Here is a 25,424-nt window from a genome sequence, read left to right as displayed (position 1 = left end):
TTGAAAAAACATAACAGTGGCAAAACTATCAACTACTGGGAGCTATGTTCACATCCCCTTTCGTGTATAATTTACCCTCCTATACCATTTCATAAAGAAAAAATCTCATTAGTGAAATCTGGGTTATCACCAACAGATTTCAGTCCTATGATAGCTAATTGTGATTGAGACTGCTGCTATACTACTATAAATTTTTGGGCTTCATTGTAAATTCTGTCACAGGCAAAATTCATGCTGTAGCTAAATAGATTCCCAGGAAACAGGTTTGTTTAATAGCATAACATAAAAATTTGCAGATGACTGTTGTCTAAGGGCTCGTGATGTACTGGCATTGAGAGCCAGTGGAAAACGTTCCTCGTGTTACTAGAAATGTTCTCTTCCTATGAGCAATAGCCCAGAGGTGCTACATATTGAAAAATATTGATTCAGTTAGATTTAAATCCTCTGAGAGCTGATGTTTGCTATTATGTCCTCTATCCATGGAATACTTGTTGGTTTTCTTTCCTTTCTGAACTTTTTTTAAAATTAAAATAGATAATGTCTACTCCATAACAGTTCACATGCAGAAACCTTTTAAAATCTGTCTTCCAAAGGCTCTTATTCAAAGTAAGAAAAAATATATACACAAAATCCATGTGTTTCATTATGTGAGTATATATATATGTATATATATATGTATGAATAAGTTCAGAGACAGCAATCAAGCCACATCTTCACAAATTGAGACACACAAGGGCTGCTCTGAAAGTCATTCCTCTCATTTTATTACATTAACCCATAACATGAGAAGCGGATGTTGGCGGTCTGGCAGAAGAGGTTGAACCTTTTTGCCAATATTCTGCTACATTTTGTTGGCATGTGACAGCTGGCATCAAAGAAGCAATCTGTATTGTCTGCCTTGTCCACAAAGGTGTGGAACGGAATTCCTCCATGTCGAAAAAGTGGCACCCATTGACATTCACTTATACATGCTGAACATTTACGAAGACCAAACAGTGGCTGTGAGCACAGTGAGGCAGCAGGTGGTGCATTTCAGCAGTGGCAACTGCAACAGTGGCTCTCCTCCATTGGTGCAGATTTTTATGAGTGTAGCATGCAGGCTTTGTTCATTGCTGCTGAAAATGCATATCTAATGGCGTTGACTATGCTGAGAAATAGTGTTTAGTAGCTGAGAATTTGCTGTTGAAGTTTCCACAGGCATAAACAGGAGGCATTGCTTTTGGAAAGACCTACGTACATTGCTTTATTGGTGAGCCAATCAGTTTTCTGAATTCTCAGTGAGAATGTGAAGCAAGGAACTGCTGTCAAAGAAATGCCTTTCACATGTGTCTAAATAGTGTTTTCCTGGGATAAGGTTTAGAACAAAAACTATCTTTTGCTTCTTTGTTGTGTTTGGATAGACAAACATCAGCAGTGTTGATACACACACACATATATATATATACACACACACATTTCATTTCTGTTTGCACTTAACAGGAAGGTGATAGCTCTATCAAATGTAGAGATGTTTGCCTGAACCTGTCTCTATGTATGAGTATATAACATGGACGCTCAGTGTCTCACTAATTCACAAAAAATCTGCTGCTGTTCGGCACTCATCAGAAGCTACACGTGAGAGAACACCCGAGGTTACATTTGAACATAGATTTGTCTCCTGGCTGAACTATATGAACATACACATACAGGCATAGGCCTGAAACACCTGGTGGGGATGAGCATGAAATGGAACACAGGAGGTTGTGTCTGAACAGCAGGAAGGCCTTCTGTAATGATGGTGCACTGGCACAGGATGCCCAGTGGCTGTGGAATCCTCTCCTTGGAGATCTTCAGAAGCCACCTGGACACGGTGCTGGACATCCTGCTTTGAGATACTGAGGTACGGTTGGATTAGATGGCCCTGTGGCGCCTGCCACGCTCTGCCATTCTGCGACTCTGTGAGTGATCCAAGCGGCAAGGGGGAAGGTGTGTAAGTAACATGCACCAACAGTCTTGAAAGAGCAGAAAGTTTCTCATCTGAGCTCTGTTACGGGTAGCGTACCACAGGCTGTGAGAAACCGGCAGCGTAGTGATCCCTCGAGATCTGTGAGACTGCTTCCCCGCAGAAAGCCTGAAAGCACGTGTGCAACAGGAGCGGTGAGCTGCGTGGCCGTGCAGCCAACTTCTCAGGTCAAGTATCTGCAACGAACGACGCCATCGCGGCGTTACCTGGCGCCGTACCCCCGAACGCCCCGCGAGTCCCACGCACCATCCCCAGCCGCGCGGCCGCAGCTGCGGGGGGCGGGCGGGAGGCGGTGCTGCGGACGGGGCGGGCGGGCCGGCGGCGCGGGGCCCGTGTTGCCGCCGAACCGGCGCGGGGCAGAGCGGCGTTGCAGCGAGCGGACCCGGCGCAGGTGGGGGAGCGCGGCCGGCCGAGGGCGCGCGGGGCTGCGGGTCAGCAGGGCGGGTCCTTTCGGGAGGGAGAGGCGAGCCCGGGCGCGCTGCACCCGCGGGGCTCTCCGAGCAAGCGGCCGTGCTGGAGTCTGGGGGTGACGGGAGGGACGGCGCGGGGACGGGAGCTGGGCAGCGCCGTCCGGGCGGCAGGTGCAGCCTTGGGGCGGCTCCGCAGCCCGGGGATTGGGACGGTGGGAGCCGGAAAGCCGTGTGTCCGAGAAAATGATGTTTGTGCCTTCTTTTTAACAGGGAGCTGTGAGCCCAGTGTATCACAGATGTGGTGGTTCTTTTGTTGGTTTTCTACTTTCTGCAATACAGTTGCAGTGCGGCGGGTAGATTGCTGACTTGAAATGCTTGTTTTGTTGGCATGCGATGAATTTATATCATATCCTGTGCGATATAGAAATCCACATTTCTCAGACACACGAGTGAAATGAATTCTTGGCATTATGTATCTGTGCTTAAGCTAGTTTGTGGCATGGGAATTCAGATGTTATAGCAAAGAGCAGAATAGAAGAGATTGCAGTAACTGCAGTTATACCCTTTTCTGTACCTGGAAGGGAAAGTCTGCTTGGGAGGCCACTTGGGATGGCTGTCGTTCCATTGCCTAATGCTGAGATGTACTGGTACTCACTGTGCTGGAAGGATCTGGTCTCTGGTTCCAGGATTTCACAGGCTGGGAAACCAGTCCTTGGTTGGTTTGGAAAGGCTTCCAGCTCTCAGGCACCTGAGGGAGCGTTTCAGGTTTATAATACATAGTAGTGAACTAAGGAATGAATACGTTCTGTTTATTTGAAGTGCCTTGAAAATTGTGTTTTCATTAAGAAATGTAGCTTTCAACTGTGAAGAGTCTGTTGGGATACAGCATATTGCAGATATGTGCAAAACATGATGTCCAAGTAGAAGTTGAAGTAGACTGGCAAAGTGGAGGTTCAACTCAGTTCTGCTGATCAGAGCTGTATATTTGTTTGTATTTAAAGAAAAATAAAGACAAATGTTTTCCTGGGATGCTTAAGTGGATTGTTCCAGGTGTATAATGTCACCTTGTGGTACTTACAACTTCAGTGCCTGTGTCTGGTATCAGTACTGTATGTGATTCTGGACACCGTGGTTCCAGCAGCCAGTTAGCCAGGAGAAGAGTAATAAAGGTGATCCAAGATCTAGAAAACGTAACCTGTGAGAAAGAAGTGAAAGAACTGCATTTTTATGGTGCAGGGAAACAAAGAGTGATGAAAGACATGATAACAATCTTCAGATATGTAATTGGTTGCTGGAGAGTGGAGAGAAGTAAACTGTTCTTAACATCAACTGGAGGTGCAACAAGAACCAGCATGCTGAACTATAGCAAGAGAGATTAGGTTAAATGGCAGGGGAAGTCCTCTCTAATTGCACAGGTAATTGAGCATTGGATTGTCCAGTTAGGGTATGGAACTTCCTTCACTGGAGATTTTAAGATCACATCTAACCTATCTAACAGTGTATTTATCAGAAGTACTGAAAGCAAGAGTGACCATTTCGAGGGTTGGATGTTAGGAAAGGCACTGGAACAGGCTGTCCAGGGAGGTGGTAGAGTCACTGTCTCTGGTGGTTTTCAAGAAGGGTGTAGATGTGGTGCTGAAGGACATGGTCTGGAGGGATCACAGTCATGGGTTAACGGTTGGACTAGATGATCTTAGTGGTCATTTGAACCTTAATGACTCCATGATAGTACGAAACATCTCGTCAGATCCCTTACAGCAGTCTAGGTTGTGTGAGGCTGCCAGGTCAGCCTGTGAACTGGCGCTCCTGGTGGCAGTTCTAAGTGGCAGCTTTGCAAGCAAATTGCTCAATAATCCACTTACTGTATTTTACCTATATGCCTAATTATTACACTAGATTTTATGATCCTTTTTCCTTCTACTCAAACCGCACTTACAGCTGAGGTCTAAGACCCACGGTGGATGATTGTTAAAGAACGTCTTGGTCTGGCACCATCACAATGGTAGATTGGCTTATTGGTGAATGTTAGGAAATTTGAGTTCAATTCCGGAATACAATTCTATAAATTGTATCACATTGCTCCTTTCAGGTCGTTGGTAACACAAATATGTTTCTGGCAAGTCTATAAGGTAAAACTGCACTTTGGTCTATTTTGCCTCATTCTAGGCTATGATCATAATCTTGGAAATTACTTGCATTATAATTCAGTTTGCACACGTAGCTGGAAAGTGTAGTTTGTCCTACTGGATTTTTTTGCCCAGTCCAGTTATCAGCCCAACTAATTACAGAAACAGCTAGCTGAAATGGACCTTCTCTTGGTGTTTTTCTTCCCTTACCTCCATTATGTTACTTTTTTTCCCCCCTTTTGCTAAGTTTTATGCTTTCATGATGATAATCTTTGTGTTATTACCCGCTTACATTTTAGTTACTGCTAAAATTCTGCTAAGTTATTTGCTTCCCATGTTGGCCTCTGAAATGAAAAAGGAAAACCAGTTTTTTTAATATCTCCATTTTATAAGAGAAGGGGTGTGCATAAGACCTACCTTTTCTTTCAAAGTTTTTCGTTACTTTGTGTCCTGTTGTTTTGCTCTGACTGCTTTAAAGACATATTGAATAAAACAGATCTAATTTTTTCAGTGTCTCTTTATAAAACAGATCTTTTTTTATGCTCTTAGTCATCTGTATTATTAAGATGTCTTTGTTTCTGCTTTTTTATCTTCTATGAGCTGGCATAACCAGAGCTGAATCTGGTAATCCCATTGAAGACCCATTATTTGTGAAGGGTTTGCTGCTGTTTCCTGTTTTGCTGTTCTGTTTGCTTTCCATCATATCCGTGCTGAGGGAGCAGCCTTTGGCACTGGGTAGAGTTGGTTCAGGGTGCTCAAGGAGGTAAAAATACAGCTTAGAAAATACACTCTGATTTCCTCTGAATTGTCTCAAAGCACACATCAGGGCCAGGAGCAGAGAGGGGGCTCACAGGGGGGCATCAGGGCCCATCCCACTGCCCCACCAGGAGTACGGCAAATGGGGACAGCCCCAGCCCTACCCGCTGGGCACTACATTGAGGCCAAGCCATGGGCCTGCAGCTGGGCCCAGCAGGGCAGTGCTGTGAGGAGTTGGAGACCAGCCCTGGTGTGCCTTGCTTGGGGCATGGGCTGTGAGCCCCATGACTGGCATGGGGCCCTAGGTGTTAAGTTTGTGAGTGCCATGAGGTCAGTGAAAAAATTTCAAAGCTTTGCTGATCCAATTTTTGTGTTGGAAGTGTATGATATCTACCCATTAGCACTGTATCCAAAGATGGGGACTTTTGGGACTGGGAGGCAATGTTACAATATGTCCTAGTGTGATAACTGCAAGGAGAAAGCTTGAGCACTTATCTTTGCCCATTAAACAAAAACCCCTATAAATGTTTTATGCAATATTAAGCTGTGGTTCAGCAACGCCCTGGCTTGGTGGCTTGTGGAATGTGATGTTCCCTGTGTATCCCCTTCTGGGGAGGACCCAGTGCATCTCCTTGAGTAATGTATTGTAGCCTTTTAGTGGCCAACTCTGCCACTCACCAGTGAAATTTAAGGACAAACAGAAAATTATGGAGGTTGATACACTGTGACCATACATACTGCTTTGTTAAATTAAAGTAAACAAATCGAGCCTGGACGTTTCTTCCCTGCCTGTAAGTGGGAAAATAGGCTGAGCCCTACTCTATGTTGCTTCATTTAAAAATGGAATGACCGTGAAAAAAAGCAGCAGGAGAAAACCAGTGCTGACGTAGACAAAATGACTTAAAGAGCTTTTTTCTTCTCTCTAGTTTCCATGGTACTGGGGTACTGTGAAATTTATAAAAGAAACTTAATTCTGTATTGCCCATAATCTGCACAGACATTGTTTTATGGCAGTGCTGATTGATTTAGCTTTCCAGGAGAGATGTCAGGCATGCTAGTAGTGATTAACAGCAGATAGAAACCAGGGAGATGAGCAGTGTTGATCACACTGAATAATATTGTGAATGAAAATAGAAGTACAAAGTAAATACATGTCAACCTTTTGGAATTTTATGTGATTTATGTTGTTTCAATGTTGGATTGAGTAATTGGTCTTTTTATCAGTGTGCTTTATGCTGTAATAAAACGGGGTTTAAATAGTGAGAAGTTAATAGCTGCTCTGAGTGAAACGTATAGGCTCTGAAATGAGATGCATTCCTTCTAGCAAAGACACGCAAAAATGGCAGAGAAGTTTGTTCGCACTTGGTGAGATGAAAAATTAAGCCATCTTTCATGCCAGTGAGAGATTTCCATTTCTTCTTTAGTTTTCTGTCAGTTCAAAGTAAGCCTTTAAAGAATGTTGCATTAGCACATAGGAAATCTAAATTTCCTCCTTGTATATTAGTATTTTAAGGCCTGTTCATAATTTAGACTTCTATATTTCAAGACTTTCTCCCTCCCATGATTAGTTCCAGTAGCTTGGTCTGAAGCTCTGGCTTGAGGCACGAGGCACTGTACTAATAACAAAGAGAAGCTGCGCATTTCTCAGCAGCATCAACAGAAATAAATAATGGTGGCGCAAGATGAATGTGTTCTGGAGATTGTAGGGGGAAGAGAAGTAGAGGCTGGGAAAGCCTGACACTATTTGGAGCAGGGGGGTTGAAAGGCAGCTGGAAGAGCCATGTGGCTTTGCATGTGGACCTGGGGAGGAAGAGTCTTCTGGGAACTGGCATGGTAACAGGTGTGAGGAGGCTCAGAGGATTTTTAGGAGGGTTTGGGGGAGTTTTTTTGCGAGTAGAATCTCTTGTTTGCTCACGTTTTTCATCCAGACCAGCCTGTCTCATTGTTTTCTCCTGCACTGTCTCATGTTCTGGGTACTTATTGCTTTTGTAGGTCTGCGTGGAATAGATAAAATGTGCCAACAGTAGTGGACTACTTGCTAATGCATGTGCAGGTTTGTCCAAAGCTATGAAAGACTCTGAACAAAATAGTGACTGTTGGGTTTTTGTATGTTTTCATTAAGGAGTTATGATTTTCTAAGATGGCTCTGAATGTCTGTCTAAGCATGGATCACTGATGGCTGAAACACTTGCAACGTACTGCATATTTGCTGCTGTAACAAAACTTACAGGATTTTAAAGAAGATTTAATCTGTGAACACACTAGAAATGTGTATTTACGCAAGCTGTCTTTGAAAGGGAGACACTGAGTTGCTGGTATAGTGTTCCAACTACTGTGGTTGGGGTGTACATTAACACTGAAATTGGGTTACCTCAGAACATTTTTGTATATTTTAGAAAGTATGTAAAATAACCAAACCTCAACCTTTTCAGTGTTTAGTCCAATTGATCAAATTTACAGTAGTGAGTTGCGTTACTCACGTTGTCTTTATTCTTTCCCCCTTTCTCTTGTGTAAATCTTTGGACCCATGGTGATGATGGAGCATGTTTTAACTTGCCTGAGCTCATTTATATCCTACATCAACAGAAAATTGGAAAAAAACAAAACAAAACAAAAAAACACAAAAAAACAACACCCGAGCTCCAGTGTGAGAGTAAGCCAATAATTTTTAAAGCATGCCAGCTTGTATTTTCCACATTATTTTATAACAGACTGTACTTTCTTCATTAAGTGGAGTTAATGATTTCCAAAAGTTTTATTTTTAGTCAAAACAGTTGCAGCATTTTTATTTTGTATTTGTTGAGCCCACTTAAGGTAATTTAAAGACATCTAAGAGAAGAATGCGGCAGTTGCTGTAATAGTAGCAGTACCTGTAGGTTCAGTCTTTGACAGAGACTTGCCATCTCTCTGTTACCAAGAATAGCTTGTGCTTATGTTCATCACAGTAACTGCAGTTCTTACTGCTTAATGATATTAGTTCCATAAGTCCACAGCAGCCTGGGGTATCTTATATGGAGAGGTTAAGATAATGTTACGTATAAGTAAAAGTAGTAGGATATATTAAAATACCGGATCGTTGAGCTCGGTGTAAAATCTTGTGGCCTAACCCTTGTTTCACTAAAGGACACTAAACTGTGAACTTTTACCAAGCTAGCTGGGGAACTGTGAGGGGTGGACAGTGCAATGCCATGATGAGCCTTTCGAGCTATGAGTGTTACCTGTACATCAGAAGGAAGATATACATCGTGGTTCATTAAGTCTTTTCCTGATATCTTTAACTTACAATGTTCATATTATTGAAAAGTACATATTGCTTTTAGTGTCTGCAAGTGTAATAATTTCTGTTTTCTTAGTCTTTTAACCACATAGGTGGCTCTCTTTGGAGCTCTGGCATAGATAGACTCTACTAGGCAGCAATCTACATGTGTTAAAATGAACAGCTCATCCTTTAATTGCAGCTTTTTTTTTGACCAGTTCAGCATGTTCCTACTTCTTGCACTTGGGATCTGACCCTGGTTTTCTTCCATTTCCTCTCTCCTCATTGCAAGTAGACAGAATCAGATTCCCAGCTTTAAAAAAAAAAAAAAAAAAAAAAAAAAAAAAAAAAAAAAAAAAGGCAAGAGGAGAAAATAAACACTGTAAGTGTAACTACAGTGTCAGTGTGGTGAAGAGGAAGAGAGGAAGAAGGCACATCTGTGCAATAATTTAAAGGGTGGGTGATTTTCTGCAAAATACGACTTGAAGTTGGAAGAAATGAGTGTGGACCACTGCTGCATTGTTAGGGTCATGGACTCATTCCTTTCTCAGCTGCAGAAAGTTTTTCAAAGCAAAAAAATCACTCTGTGGGAAGTTGCTCTCTGAGATTAGAATTTGTGTCCAAGTAAAAAACCCAGGGGAAAGTTGTCTTACTGCTCTTCCATTTAATTGGAGCATTATTTGTTTATGGGAGATGGACACGGGAGTCTCCAGTTCTTAAAATCTTAGCCTTGATAGCATGCAATTACAAGATAAAACAGATCACTTTTGATAGAATATAAACAGAACCAAAGTGAATGTCAGTATTTTTGGAAAACAGAACTCCTTACCAAGTGGAACAGTTTCTGCAAAGTTACCAAATTTTGTTTTAAAGGCTTCCATTTGGAGAGAGGAGACCAGTGCAGGCAAAATTGAGGGAAATTTTGAGATACACCACAATGTTTATCTTATGAGATAGAAGTCTGTGGAAAAGTACAGCCAAGAAAGCTGGAGCTAAAGGGTCCCTCATTTCATAGCAAGTTAAAACAAAGGAAACTTTAGGTGGAAATACAAAAATTAAATGGTGTTTTATGTTTCTTACTGAAAGGAAGTAAAAACTTTCACCTTCTAGAAAAGGAGTCCTTTCTGTACTTTAGAAACTGTGTCACATGCAGAGAAAGCTGGGATTAAGTGGCATCTCTAAGCAAACCAACAAAATAAACAAAAGGGCATTTTGAAGAACTCTGGCTGGAAGTTGACAGAAAAAGAAGAATGGGGAAGTAATGGCAGTTGGAGAGTTGAAGAAGATTCTTCATATCCCTGAAAAGTAAAATTGAGAATCTTCCTGGTAGAATTGCACAAATCATGGAGAAATCACTGATGATAAGATGTATTGAAATGCTGGCAGATAATTCAACTCAAAAATGTGCTTCTGAAATGTAATGGAAAATAAAATAATAAGGGATTTTTTTTTTTGCTTCTGTGAGGAAGAATGAGGGGGTGGGAGAGGCGGATTTGCTGAATAGGACATGGATTATTATTATTATTTTTTTTAAGGTCCTAGACAATAGAGTTTTATGTTTGTTATTCCCTGATGAATTTGCAGTGAAGAGAAAGGAATGTAATTGTATGCCCCTGTGATTAAGTCCATTTGCTGGGCAGAGAGGCCCACATGGCTATGGTGTGCTTCTGACTCAGCTGAAATGAACATTGGCAACTTTTGCCAAAAAGGAGAGGGAAGCTAGGATGCAGAGGATTTCATTAAGAAGCTCAAAAGAGAGGACAGCTGTACCTAATTTTCAGAAGCACATAGTTGTCTTTGAGGAAGCCAAGCAGTACCAAGAAAAAAAGCTTAATTTTGATTTCCTAAAGAGTAAAGGAATTCCATTTATTTGATCTCTTCTGCTATTTTCGGAGCTGGATTTAAATAAGAGATCTACTCTCAAAAGTGGTATTTCTAGCCAAGGAGAATTTCATTTTTTGCATGTGCCTGGGTAATTTATGCTAAATAATGTCTGTTGTTAATGAGTAGTTCATCCTTTTACGCTACCTAGTAGTAGCAAGAAGGCTTCAATAAGGCTGCTGTGGGAGCTGTCCATTCCCAAAACTTTTACTTATGGAAGTTTGGGTACTTTGCAGAGATGCAATTCTCTCTTCTCCTTTAGATGTGACCTCGTGTACTTCTGGATTTGTTCCCTGCTCCATTTGATAGGATTGTTAGATAGAACTGTAGTAACATATGTCTTCTATTCCTCCAGAAGTATTTATAGGATGTCTTTTGAAAAAGTTTTCTCAAAGGCATCTGGATACAAAGAAATCTTGCTCAAAAATCAGAATTTCAAAAATCCTGTTTTATGGTTATTTTTGCCTAGGTGACACCAGGCTGTGTGGAGCAGCTGACCCACTGGAAGGAAGGGCGCTATCTAGAGGGACCCTGACAGGCCATGGTTGTGGGCCTGTGTAGGCCCACAAGCTCAGGCAGTTCAACAAGGCCAGGTGGGTTAGGGCAATCCTAATGATGTATGACATTTAACCCAAGTTAAATTTAGCTTCTCTGTTTTGATGTACAGAATTTACTGCAGAACGTCTGCATTCTGCATCACTGGTATGTTATGGTTTACTTTAAATATGTTGCCCTCAGGTATAGAACTAAGTCTTGATTCTATAATTTCCTGAAGACATAAGGACTTAAATGTGTAACTACAACCGAAGCCCACCATTTAAATGCCAGAGAGATTCTTGCTTCTACTCAACTGCAGAGTTAAGCATAAGCATAATCACTTTAGTTATGTCAGTAAAAATTCCTGCACACCTACATGTCTGATGGTAGGCATGCCTAGACTGTGCTAGAGTGCATAGCATGGTAGGTACATATCAGACATCTGATTCCTAGAAAGATTTACAAGGCAGAAATTCTTCCGTCTCACCTGTGGATCTTGATCTAGCAGGAATTTTTAGGACATGCTTTTATGTTTTTGGAACAATATCCAGGGATAGTAAGGTTTTTGGTTTTTTTTTTTTAATGCCATGTGGTTAGAGTATTAGTCAAGATAGAGAAGACCTGAGTTTAGTTCCCTTCCTCAATCTGAAACAGTTTATCTTGTTACTGGTAAATGTTTAAATGGTGAGCTTCTCATCAGAGGTGACATGGAAGAGGAGAATGGTGAGGGTTGGTGTAATTATGTGTGGTATTGTGTATTTCAAGACCTTTTCTTTACCAGCACTGCAGAGTGCTGTAAGCATAGGGTTCAGTGTTTTCAGTTTCCAAAGTGGCCCTTGGGTGCATAACCAAAACGCACCCACACCAGAGAAGTCTGATTAATTTTAGGTGTTAGGCCTCTTAAAGCAAGCTGTGTCACTCAGTAAGCATTTGCTGTTTACACTGGGCCAAAATAAATTGTGTCTATGTACGGTAGAGATAATGCTTCTTACTAGACAGAAATGAAAGCTAGACTAAGTGTGATTTATTCCATTAAGGGTAATGGCAAACATAGGGTGGAGGCTGCTGTATTAGGAACAAGCTTGCAAAAGTAAAACACATGGATGCATTGCTCATACTGCTTCAAACAGTAGTAATAGTAGCACACTAAGTAGCTTCTTTATGATTTTCCTGTTCTGTATAGTTCTTTACAGAACTGTATAAGTGTTTCTCTCGTACACAGTCAGTGATGCTCTGTGACATGCCTGGACAGGCAAAGGCTGTGCCTGATTTCACACTGCCTTTCACGATTAGGAGGTTGTGTTCTGCAGGGTGTTTGAATGCCTATTAATAGTAACCTCCTAATATCGTGAGAATATTAGAGCACTGTACTCTAGAAATAGTTTTAATATATTTTAAATTGTCATTTTAATTCATGTTAAGACCACTCAAACTTTGTCTATGAATTGAATTTCATATACCATAGAGTATGTTTAGAAATTCTTTCCCTGGATGTATTTTGATCTCTGTTTGTGTAACAAATTATTCATTGCTATCTCTTGGATAAGTTGGGTATAGAACTTTCTCTTTTTGCTTCTTTATTCTACTTTGTATTTGTTTAATGCTTGGTGGGGCTGCTCGATTACTATAGTTGTAATAGTTTATGAATCCAACAATTTAAAAGATAATAGATAATAATAATAATAGATTTTCTAATACCAACATGCTTGGAGAGCAATACAAAACAAGTAATTTTTTTTGTTAGCATTGGATGACGTCAAAGCAGCATTGAACTCTGAATCTGGAAGCTTTGTTTTGTACCATGAAAGAAAGGCACTAGCAGCACCTCCTCTTGTAACTACTTGCTAGTAATGCATTCAAACCATGATTTTCTGCTTATTGTAGGAAATACAAATCGGAACCGACATTTGACAGATTAATTTATCTCCACAAGTCTCCACGATGTAATTGCTGAGACTACACACTCAGTGCTTTTGTCCAGCTGTTATAATCCTCAGTTTTAAGAGCCAGAATCAACCTGCAAAAGTTGTTTGCTCGGAAGGACTGTGAGAGTTTGTGTTCTTGTAGAGCAGTGAGAACACAAAATATATTAGCATTCTCCATATAATATACATTCAGCATTTTATGTTTTTTTTTTTTTTTTCTTTTCCTTTTTTTACACGCACCAGTCTGACATTTAACAAAAAATAGCAAGTCCTTCCAAACTTGAAAAAAAACAAACCTCAGGAATATGTCTGAAAATACATCTGGCATCTTTAGAAATGTCAAATTTCTGGCATGCATAATAACATTGTGTTCCTTTCACTTTTTTTTGGAAACCCATATATTAGAATCCATAAAAATAAAACACCTGCTTTCTTAACTTGTGGGTTCTCTCTGAAATGATACACTTGATAGTACGAGAGAACATGACCTGTAATTTGTTCAGGCCTTTCCAAAAGCACTGAGATGCTTTTGGAAGCAACTTGTTGTGGGTCCTAGCAAATGGGCCATGTTGTTTTTTACTCTTTCTGTTGGAACTTGCTTTGGTGGCATGGACTCTGCAGAAAATATGCTACAAGTGTTTTGTATGTTTTGTAATGTGTGACTGATTTGTAAAAAATCATCTGCAGTGGAATGTTTTTAAAAGCATGTCTAAAGCTGGAGTATTGGTGGTAGGTGGATGATTGGACTGGGTGATCTCAGAGGTCTGTTCTAACCTTGGTGATTCTATGAAGAATGAGGCATGCTATTTGCACTGCTGAGTGCAGTGTTGTGGGAAGAATAGGTTGATATTTTAATCATTCTGTGTATAAAGACTTATCCAATGATAGGAAATTCAGTCTCTCACAAACTGCTTGATTTAAATCATTAAAGTTAGCTAAAATCTAAATTTAAAAACTTATAAGATGGCTTTTTAACTGTACTGTAATAGCTTCTAATGTGGAATGGTTTGTCTGTGAAGGCATCAGAATTCTTTGCTTAAGCTAGGTAGAAAAGCAGATGTAGTATCGAACCTGCAGTCTGTTTTCTTCTCTCTTCCTTTCTTCTTAGGAGAGATTATTGAAGTTGCACATCAGTGCACATCACTGTGTGTATAAAAATGTATCATTAAAAGAAGCATGGCCAACAAGTGAGGGAGATGATTCTCCATATCTTCTCCATCCTTAAGAGACCCTGCGTCCAGGTCTGGGGAACCCAGTATTAAAAAAAAAAGAAATTAAAAAATGGAGTGTTGGAGTGTGTCCAGGGGAGAGCCACAAAGATAATCAGAAGTCTGAAGCATTTCTCTCTGCAGGCTGAGAGAGTTGGGATTGTTCAGCCTGGAGAAGAGAAGGCACCAAGGAGATATTATCACAGCCTTCCATTACCTGCAAGGGGCCTACAAGAAAGCTGGAGAGAAATACCTCATCAAGGTTTGTAGTGACAGGACAAACTGAGAAAAGGTGGATTTAGTTTAGATATAAGGAATAAATTCTTCACTGTGACAGTGGTGAGGCACTGGATGGGGTTTTGGGCAGCCTGATCTAGTTGGAGGTGTCCTGCCCATTGCAGGGGTTGGAAATAGGTGATCTTTGAAAGCCCTTCCTAACCAAAACTATTAATTGATTCTATATTTTGTACTTTTAAGCATGATCTTGTTTGCCTGGTTTAGTGTGAGAACAGCAGTGTGCTGTGAGCACAACATTGTTTGAAGATGGGTGCTGGGATCAAGACGAATTTCTGAGACTGGAAAAAAAGTCAGAGCACTATGCTTTTCTGGTAGTACTTATTTTGCTTATTTATCCTGTTAGTACAAATGGGTTCATTTTTTGTAATATGAAATAAAGAGGTGAAAATTATCCTGAAAAGCCAAGAGATATAATTCTAGGGTAATCCATTAAATTTCTTTTTTTCCTTGGTACAATCTGTTCTGCTCTTTGTTACTTAGAAGTGCCGTTGAGAGCTCTGGGCGGAAATAAGAGTTTATTCCCATGATTTTCGTAGAGAGAGCCTGTCTGAAGTACAACCTTATTGTTAACAAATTCTAAGTTTTGCTTAATGGCAAAGAGAAACAGCAGGCAGAACTGTTCTGTTCTTTTGAACAGGAAAGTGGTGAATAGAATGGTATGAAAGGGGCAGAATAGGAAAGTCTTCAGCTAGTTACAATATGGGCTATAATACTGTGAAATGTATAATGTTTCAGAGTAGTCTGAGGAAGCATGCTTCATTTAATTATTGCTTAAAAGAGAAGAAAAGTCCCTTGCTGAAACCTCTGCGGATGACAAATGCTCACTACTCTTTGGGATCACTGCTGAATGTAGTAGCAAATTTCATCCCTGGGTCCGAGATGACTCTCCAACCCATATGTTGAGTATTGCTTCATAGTTGTAGAGTGGGAGGAAAGAATTTGCCTTCTTCCCATGTGCTGTAGCCTGGAAAGACTGAACAGGATGCTGCCTTCCACCCCCTCTCCATCCTGCAGTGCCAGCTTGTAGGGAGTTGTCTGTGGCAGCCGAGGAAGAATTTTCTGCAATTTTGAACACCAAAGTTTCAGAGAATTTCCAAGTGTGTAAGAAACTTGTGTGAATCTGAATGTTGTCGCTGTTGTAAAAATAGACTCTGACTTGAGGTTAGGTCTTCTTTCAGTTTCCTGGGGGTTTGGAAATGTATTTCTCTCGTAATATTAAAACCTGACCAGTGAATGTCTGAAGATTAAGCAAGTGGCCAGTAGCATAGATTGTCTGGAGTGGGAGAGAAAGGGAAGCAAAGATACTAAAAATGAAAGGTTATAGCAGTATTACAGGGTGCAGAGGCTTTTTCATAAAGAGAGGTAGTATTTGTGATGCACCTAGCTGAGTAGTGGGGGTTTGCTCCCTTGCATCCACAAGGGATGTATTATAAAAGAGCAGTGACGTAACTAAACAGGTTACGATGCAGATATGGAACTATATATACAAGTAGGAAGTACTACATGAGAAAAATCCAGCATAAAGATAAGTAAGGAACATTTTTAACACGTAAATACAAGCACTGACCTTTCAATATCAGAAGGGAAGAGATGGAAATACTCATGAAAGGGGGAAAGCCACACCACTACTTGTTAAAAAATTGTAAGCAGTAAAAAGCCATTTTGGAAGTTGGGAGGTACAGGGTAGTTGTTGTAGTATAGGGTGTTCTCTAAATAGCTAAACTTTCTTTCCTGGTTACTCTTCTCTCTGTAGTTCTTGGTGCCAATAGAAGTCAAATATGAGGGGTGGCATGCTGCTACTGGAGCTCTGTTCTGTCCTGGGCAGCAGGATGGCAGGGCTGACTGGGCCTGCTTTACTCGCCCTGTTCCATCTCCTCCTGTGTGCTCTTCATCGTATTGTCCTCTTACCTTCGCAGGCCTTGTCCTAAAGCCAAATATCTCAGGAAGGCAAATGACCTGGAGAAGAGCATTATGCCTGATGAATGGGGGGGCTCTGCACCTAAAGAGCAAATGCCCTGTAAGCTGCACTTGTGAATGAGAAGGAGGGTTCCTGGAAAGTGATTCAGAGACACAGAAATGTGGAAGTTGGAAGGGGCCTCCTGCGTTTCTGTAGTCTAGCCATGTTCAAAGCAGACACACTTAGTGCAGTCTGGTTTGGGCTTTGTACAGACCAAGTTTGAATAACCCTGAGGCTGGAGATTTCGGTGACTCTACTAGTCCCTTCCAATTGGCATTTTGTATTTTCCAGCATGTACCCATTTCCATTTGACTTTCCAGTGTGACTGTAGGGAGAGACTTCTTCCATCTCCTCTATGCCTTCTGTTGCAGACTGCACTAAGATGTCCCCTCAGCTTTACCTGCATTTAGAGTGGCGGTTGAAGAGAGAAGAAGAGACCTCACTTTTATTCCTGCCTCCCATTTATAGGTTGCCTAGTGATGTGGTTGATGTCCCATCCCTGGAGACTGTCAAGGCAAGGCTGGGTAAGGCCCCGACAACTTGATCTAGCTGTGATGTCTCTGTTCATTGCAGGGGAGTTGGACTAGATGGCCTTCAGAAGCCCTTTCCAACTGTAAGGAGTCTGTTCTTCTATGATTTAGCTTCCCACAACCTCAGAACAATATTTCCAGGGCTACATGCAGCTTCCCTGTTCCTGCAGTCAACTTGAGTCTTCCCAGGTAACTTAGCTTCCTACCAGTTTCCTCTTCATAACTGGAAACCATCCTGCATTTTACTCTCTGCTTTCATCCTACACTGCCTCAATTTCTTCAGCAAAGGGCATTCTTAAATAATTAGAAACAGGTTAAGTAGCAGACAGCTAAGGGATACCCATGAGCAGCAATGCTTTTGAGATCATCCTGAGTAATTGTTCTTTGTCAGAGATTTATTCTTTGTAGGTTACTTCAGATATTACTTTTTTCTCTCACTATTCAGAAGATAATTGCCTCAATATGTGCTGTTGCTACAGTGCTGGGGCAAAATAAACCAGTATGTTTGCATGCGTGAAGTATAAGTCTTTTGAATAGAAATTGAATGATTCTGAGATTTAACAATAGCAAGTATGTGCCCTGTTCTATGTCAGTGCCTCAAAAATATGATGGTAAAAACAAAGTTCAGAGGAAAGTCACAAAAATGAGAAGGGATTTGAAAAACAAGTATTGCAGTGTGGAGAAACTTATGAAGGTGAAGTATATGAAGGGCAGGACTGGATGGTGGCTTGGATTGAGTGTATGTGTAGATAAAGTGAAGCAGGGGAGACCTTGTAGTTTTGGTAAGAAAGTCATAAACAGAACTGGTGGCTGGGGATTCTGGCAAATTCAGCTTTGAAATACAGTGCAATTTCTGAAAGCATCAGAAATATGGTGCAGTGTCTTAAAAGTGAGGGTAATTCAACAGTAGAAAAGATTAAGGGGAGTGGAAGAAGGAGGGTCATTAAAGCAAGAATAGATATTTTTCTAAAAAATGTTTTTTTATAGTAGATGCATTTCTTCTAAATATTCTGTGGCTTTATGCCTATGGGGGTCAAACCTGATAATAAAAATATCCTGGGTGATTCTTTCTCTTTCCAAAAGGTCACACAATCACTTTGGCAAAGATGTTGAACTTTCACCTAACTATATGGTTGTTAAAATAGCATTTCTCTTCCAAATGTGTATGCTTTCATGTATAACTTAGAACAGCTTCTTGTTCAGGCACCCACTGGGGGGACTGGGGAAAAAATAGTGCATTTGCTATGTTCGAAAATGATTTGCAACAACTACGGTGAAAATTTCATACCTTGTTTTGAATATTTTTTTTTTCTTAATGCTATTTACATAAGTGAAACAAAGCTGAAAGCAAAGGGTGATACACAAGAATTTCCTGGGATGGGGTTTATTCGGAGACACTGGTTAAATAAAGCTGGATGGTGGTGGCCATCTCCCAGTCTGCACCTTTGCTAAACGTTTGTGTGCATTGCCCATTCACTGTTTATTCAACTGTGCAGGACTTCTGTGTCCTTACTTGCCTTGTGAACTGAAGGAAGGATCTATGTTACGGACTGGGGAGGAATTTTATACTTTATAAATGTAATGTAAATAATTAGCTTCTCATAACAGGCTGTAAAAATAATCACATTTTAAAGAAAGTGAGCTTGAATATTTACTGGATTGTCCTTAGTCTTTTTGCAGGTGACAGCAGCTGAGCAGATAAATCTTGCATGGTTTTAATGTTTGCCTTGGGTTGTTGCATATCTGGACCTTCAAGAGTTTATTAAAGTACCAAATTTAGGAAATTTGAAAGAATAAATATTTATGTAGTAAAGATATTTTGCTCTTTGAGCATGAATGTGCTAAATTTGTTTTCTTCCCTCAGAAAACTGTCTTAAATGTTGAGAGTCTGATTTAGCTCCGCTGAAGAGAACTGGAGCTATTTTAAGTTTTTTGATAGTTCAAGACCTCAGTTCCTCTAGAATCGCTACTATTTCTATTCCTGCAGCAATCACAGCCTACTTTTGAATAAGAAAAGGGCTATAGGGAAAAAAAAGAAAAAGCAACACCCTCAACCACTGTATTTTAAAGCACAGAACTAGAAAGCCTTGAATTCTTTTCTGTTTGTTCAGCTTATATGATTCTTCTTGGTTTGCTGTCAGTGAGTGTATATATAAAATAATAATATAATATATTGGCAAAATTTTATGATACAATCAAATATTTCCAAGATCCTTTCCTTTATGTAGTCAAAAGCTTGCTATACTAAATTCAGTGGAATGAAAAGACCCCAAAAGACAAAGATGTTAACAGTGGCTTTCACTGTTGTAGCACAACTGCTGAGTCATGGCTTGAAGCAGTGATTGAGCACCTGGCGGGAAGGCATGCCCAACCCAGGGGAGCTCAGGTGCATGCAGTGCTGCTGAGTGACCAGAAGGGGTGGAGCCAGGATCCACCTCTTCCCAGACCTCATTTAAGGGTTGGTAGAGGTAAGGGTACTTTGCTGGAGATTCTTGTCTATCTGAGGCCTTCTGAAGGTAAGCAGCTTCTTCCCTTTATTTCTGTGTCTATAGCTGTTGTATTTGAGCAAAACCTCTCTTACTGCAGCTTAGGACCTTGCTACTCTGCTGTCACTGCTGTACTTTTGATCCTATTACAACTGCATAGCGTAAAACAATAGAAATAGCTTCTGGAGGTGTAGCAGAAGCTTTAACTGGTTTTTCCCATGGCTATAGACTACTGTTAATTAAAAAACAACAACACAGTAATCTGTTTTATCTCCAACTGAATGCTTACAGAAATGAGGGAAGAGAGGGAAGATAATTAAAGAAATGGAAAGGGCTAAGATTTCAAATAAAATGTTGAAACCTTCAGCTGAAGTGGGGTTCTTCATTGTCATTTTTACCCTTATGGCTATTGACAGTACATCACATGTCACTGGGAATGGTATTAGCCATTATTTTTGGAAAAAGATAATGAGAAACTGTAATAGGCTGAATCTGTTGTGCTTGTTGGAGTCTTCTTTGACTGACAAATAAAAGGAACAAAGGAGAGAAGGGAATGGAGACAGAAAATACAACTCTTGATTCTGATATTCTATGTTGAAAAAGGCAGACAGTGCTCACAGATAGATAGTCTTTTCTTCATATAGCAAACATTTTAAATCACCTGTTGTGTATTTCCCACTACTTCTTTTTTGATTTCACTCAAAATGTTGCAGTCATGACATTGCAAATCATGTGTATTAAGCCAGCCCTACCTTCCCTTTTTAAAATGTAGAGAACAAAAATAAATGCATGGGAAGAGGAAGAGGTGAAGAGCTATCAGCAGAAGCATTCATCTGGCATATCAAGGACCTAGATGAATTTGGTAGCGATGGTAGTGTTTCTGAATTCTCTGCCAGTGTTCTTTTATGCACACTTTGAGAATTGAAGCAGCAATGGATATAAGTTCCTGTGTATCCCGTGTCAACTGTGTGTACGCCTAACATAGTCTTTACATTGTTTTAAAAGTTTACTTGGATAGGTTCAGTTTTTGTGTTACCATTAGACGGCTTTCTATCAACATCTAAACGATTTGCAATTACCAGTAACTGCACTCTGCTCCAATGGCTGTTTTCTTTCCTTTATCAACACTTACTATTGGCCCATTTAAGCTCTGCATTCCTTAGTGCAGACAGAATGGTCTCGTAGACTGTTGCTTCAGGATTAAGTTGTCAGTTGGATTAAATTGTCTGCTGTTTTTGTTTTTGTTTTGTTTTTTTTTCTTTTAATACATATACATATGCACACTTAAAATTAGACCTTTTGGATATCCAGTAGGAATAAGTTTGACTGAGTCTTATTATCAGAACATAGTTGAGTTTCAACTGTACAATTTGCGTGTCAGATTTTATCCCATTGATTGGCTGTTTTGTTTTCCTTGGATCTGTTGAAGGAAGGAAAATTCTGTGGAATCTCAAGTTGCTTGATAAAGAGAGAAATAACAGTATGGGCTTTCACAGTCCTTATGAAATCATGGTTTCTAGGGAGACCTCAGACTCATTGCTTGCAGCCAGGATGCTGAGCTGCCAATGGTAGTTGCTTACATAAGTTGCCCATCCCTGTATTCTGCAGCCAATCGTGTGTCAATTCAGCAACTCAAAAGCTGTAGCAAGGCTTTTTCAATTTAACCCATAATAACTAATTTCTGTAATCTGGCACAGCCTCACTGAGGAGTGGGAGTAAGTCCATCATAGTGCAAAATGCCAAAAAAAGAAGATACATTTCTGTGATTTCAGATGTTGGAGCATGAATACAAACTTTCTCTGCTGTAGATTGGAGGAGTCTGTGGGTTTGCTGTGCTTCATTGAGTCTCATGAATAATAAATAGCCCAATTCATTTAAGAGTTTTTTTTTTTCTTTCTGCTTTCAGAAATATTTTTTTTGCTTAGATTAAAATATCTATCAATTGCATTTGTCTTTAATAACATCTTTGAAATAGGTTGGATAACCTGTTACCTTGTAGTGTACAACTTGAGAAGTACAGATACAGAATTTTGAAAATCTGCCTAAATATGATTCATTTCTTTAATCCTCTCCACTTCTTCACTTAATCTTCATAATACTTTATGCTACAGGATGTGTTAAAGCTATAAAAATGGAGTGTAAACTTACCATGTTGTGTTAACTTGTATGAATTTATTTTGTACACCACGTACTACCAATAGTGGAAATTGCAATTGTTTTGCGCAGTCTTTTCATTTAAATGACTTGCTCAGTATTTGTTCTTTTTTCTTGCTTATCTCTGAAATGCCTTTTGGATTGAAGATTTAAAAGATTTATCAGTAGTCAAGTAATGCTCTTCTGATGTTAAGCTATCAATTTTTAATGGGAGGCTGAAGTTGTAGCTCTGCCATGGGGGAATGAAATATCAAACATAAATATTAAATATTTGTTAATGCCATTATTGAGCTTTGGATGAGAAATCTAAAATAACATTTGAGCAGCCTTGTCTCTGCCTATAGAAAGGGGCATAGGTGTCCCCTGCCTGTAGAAAGGGAGCTGGAACCAGATGGTCTTAAACAGCCTTCCCAGCCCCAACCGTTCTGCGACCCTATGACAGGTTACGCTTGTAAATGTGAGACTGCAGGTGAGGTGTGAGGTTAGTGGTGTGGATGAGACATTTTGTATCTCAGGAGATATCATTTCCTTGGGAGATAATTGAACTGGATTTTATGGTGTGAAGCTTACATGTTTATTTATGAGCCTTTTGCAGCTTCCGGAGTTCTACTTTACCTGCAGATACTCTATGGGTTTCTATGGCAGGTGCATGTCCAATTCATTTACCTTTCTGAAACTGTTGCAGTTTCTCTAAACTGTTCAGTCTTTGTTCACTTTCTGCAGGTACTTGGACATTCTGCTTTAGCTAACTGTGTTACTTTTCCATTGTCACTGCACATCTCCTATTGCTTCTCCCATGGACTTGTACTCAGCTGCAGCAGGCTTTTGCCTGCATCTTTCCCTGCTTCTTCTTTATGAGTTTCTCCAGCTCCATCTCTGTTCTTTAGTCTGTTTATTAGGTACGCTTTCCTTTGGTGGGGAGCAAAGCAGTCCTTTCCTTCCCCTGTCGCTGTTTTAAAAAGAAAGATGGCAAAGGATGTTGAAACAAGGTGGAAGACCCAGATAAAATCTGTGTTAACCTGTGTGTTTTAAGGGAGTCCATAAAATGCTTTACGCTTGTTTTCAGGATCAGAAGATGTCTCTGTGTACTCTTAACTGCGTATTCCTGTTTAGCAGCTGTAATATAAATAAATATAGATGTGACTTAACTGGAAAATAACTGCTGTACAACTACTTCTCATTCTTGTTGCACTGGTGCTAACTATAATAAGAAGTAAAGCAAGCTTGCAATGTATGCATCCTAAACACATTATTCTCATTTTTGATCCCTCTTAGGAAAAACTCCTCTGAGCTATTTTGTAAGCACATGTTTAATGCTGCAGAACAGTCCTAGTATGAAAATAATTATACTGGTGGTTGTACCAAAACAGTTCATTCCTACATAAAAATAGAAATGGTATGGGAATACTAATACACTCCTCACTGTAGGCAGTTTTATTTATTTATGCACGGCATTGCATTTATGTACGCATATTTATGTACAGACTGAGCCTAAACTGATTATGTGTTTACAGCCTCACCCTTCCAAGGCAATGCTGTTATTCTTTAAAATGATTGAAGGTATAATAACCTCATCAGTTGTGCTTACTGAGGAAAAATTAAATGAAGAGTAATAATGTGCAAATAATGGAAAACATAGCAGAATGGGAGTGAAATCCAAGTGAAAATAGAGATTCAGATATATTACTTGTTAAAAGTAACAGACTTGGAAGTAACTTCATTAACTTTTTGAATGTTTAGGGCTGGTAATATTAAGAATAAGAATAAAAAGTTAATATAAACTGCCCCAAAATGTTATTTGTAAGACTCATTTATTTTGAAAACAGATTGAATATAAAAAAAGGTGATACAATATTGCATTTCTTTTTCACATTATTTAATGCATATAAATTGGAATTTTCAGGGTTGCTTTTGTCATGCTGTACTTCTTCTGTATTAATGCGTAAGTTTTGGGAATACAAAAAATCTCCATTATGTCCTTCTAATTATTGTTATAATAATGTTTTAATATTTCTTTCTTTGTATGCCAAACTGAATGATCCCTAGCTGAATTGAGAGATGTTTATACAGTGATGTAATATGAGAGAAGTGTTAATTTATACTTGGAAGACGAGATAGTATGCATAACCCTTAGACTGATTATTTTCTTGGAACGCTGGAAAAGGTTAAAACCATGCCCTTCCCACTTCTTTCTTAGGCAGAAACTAGCAATGGGAAGAAGCAAAGAAAGAAACAACCTCTGTAACACTTCAGTGCCATTCCAGAGCAAGAACTTAGTGTGTTAGGGAAGCCAGGCTCTGCAAAGAAATGAAGTCTCACTCTGTTCCCCAGTTTGAATAGTGATAAAACTGCACTGTAGAGCAAATAGTTTTGATTCTGTAAGATTCCAAGTTGCTCTAAATGGAAAGTTTCTTCAGCAAATATTCCTGGGAAGAGTAAAATGATACACATCTGGACACTAGAAAGCTGTGTATGGAAAGAGTGCATCAGAAGGCACAAGAGTGTATCTTCTGAGGCACAAGAGGTGTTACTTGTAGGCTTCTTAAATGCAGGGTGGAAGTGCTGCCTAACCTGCTTAGACACCTGTTTCCTACTGAAAACTTAAGGTGGGCATGAAATTCTTCTGCTGTGTATACATACAGAGGTGTTGTGGTTTAACCCAGCAAGCAGCTAAACAGCACACAGCCTTTTGCTCTTCCCTTCCCCCCCTCACCCCAAAGGGATGGGAAGAAAATTGCGGGGGGGGGGGGGGGAACTCATAAGCTGAGATAAAAACTTTCTTCCTTTTCTGTTTTGTTCTTACTGTTCTTTCTATTTATTAATTATGTATGTGTGTGTATATATGCAAAACATATGATGCGCAAGCACTTGTTCACCACGTGCTGATTGATGCCCAGCCAACCCCCTACAGTTATATATGTTTTTTTTTTTCTTTTTTAACAAGATGTCATATCCCTTTAGGTCAGCTATCCTGATTCTCACTCCTTCCAGCTTCTTGTACTCCTTAGCCCCATTGCTGGCAGGATGGTATGAGGCACTAAAAAGCCAAAACAACCCTGGCACTGCTCAGCAACAATTAAAACATCAGCGTGGTTATCAATGTTGTTTTGGTTTTGGGAGAAAAACATAGCATTGTACCAGACACTGTGAAGAAAATCAACTCTGTCCCAGCTGAAATCAGGAAAAGAAGATGTACTTGTCTGAATGTTTCTCTATGTACTTTAGTGTAGCAAAGCTGTTTTGAGAGTTGCATGCCTTTGCCATCTCCAACACGTGGACGAGCATTGAATTCATTCAAAATGGTTGTTTGTTTCATTAATGGCTGTACCAGATATCTATTCCTTCCCAGCTGGAGGTGAGCTGTGTTTGCCCTGTTAGTGCAAATGCTGCTGCAAAACATAATTGCAGTGCCCAGAAAATGCACCAAGGAAGATGGTGCATTTAGATACTGACTGTCTAATTGGCTCAAGCTGCCTAAAATGGCACAGCATGTGGCTATGTTGATATTACACTAAGCTCCAAACTTAAATGAATTATCTACCCGTATATGACAAAACAAAAAAAAAAACAAAAACAAAAAAACCCAACTTGTAGAGAGAGATTGTAATTTGTCTGTCTCTGTAGTTTACCATGCACTCATGAGGCATGCGGTGGTGGAGCCAAACTTTATTGCTGTGGTTTTGCCTTTCACTTAGTCTGAGATGAGCAGAGGCTTGCCTGGCTTTCAATGCAAATTACAGGCACAGAATAATATCTGGTGTACTGTACAATCCCTTTTTTTCAGGGGCACAAAGTAGAGGCCTTAACGCATTTGGGATTGCTCTGTGCAAAGGAGTCTATTTTACCAGAGACCTGTTCTCACTCAGAACATCCCTTTTGCTATCAGAATGGTGGCAAGT

At 40.0% G+C, this 25,424-nt stretch overlaps 1 protein-coding gene across 6 annotated transcripts in view; it reads left to right on the top strand.

Annotated features, from left to right (window-relative positions):
* Nucleotides 1-2,333: 2,333 nt before the first annotated feature.
* The window catches only part of COL21A1 (collagen type XXI alpha 1 chain), a 102,328-nt gene continuing 79,237 nt past the window's right edge, over nt 2,334-25,424 (top strand). For 2 of the 6 annotated variants that reach the window (XR_006181964.1, XM_042889112.1), the window contains exon 1: nt 16,839-16,879. The gene's annotated coding sequence lies outside the window, so the exon portion shown is untranslated. Of the gene's footprint in view, nt 2,394-2,567; nt 2,584-16,838; nt 16,880-16,928; nt 17,075-25,424 lie in introns of those variants that run through there. The other 4 variants (XM_042889130.1, XM_042889128.1, XM_042889121.1 and 1 more) reach the window with 4 other exon arrangements.

The sequence above is a fragment of the Lagopus leucura genome, unplaced genomic scaffold (genome assembly GCF_019238085.1).
Source record: "Lagopus leucura isolate 7727_CA_CO unplaced genomic scaffold, USGS_WTPT01 Super-Scaffold_73, whole genome shotgun sequence".
Lineage (NCBI taxonomy): Eukaryota > Metazoa > Chordata > Aves > Galliformes > Phasianidae > Lagopus > Lagopus leucura.
Note: the sequence above shows the minus strand (reverse complement) of the source record. Positions and strands in the feature narration are given on the sequence as shown.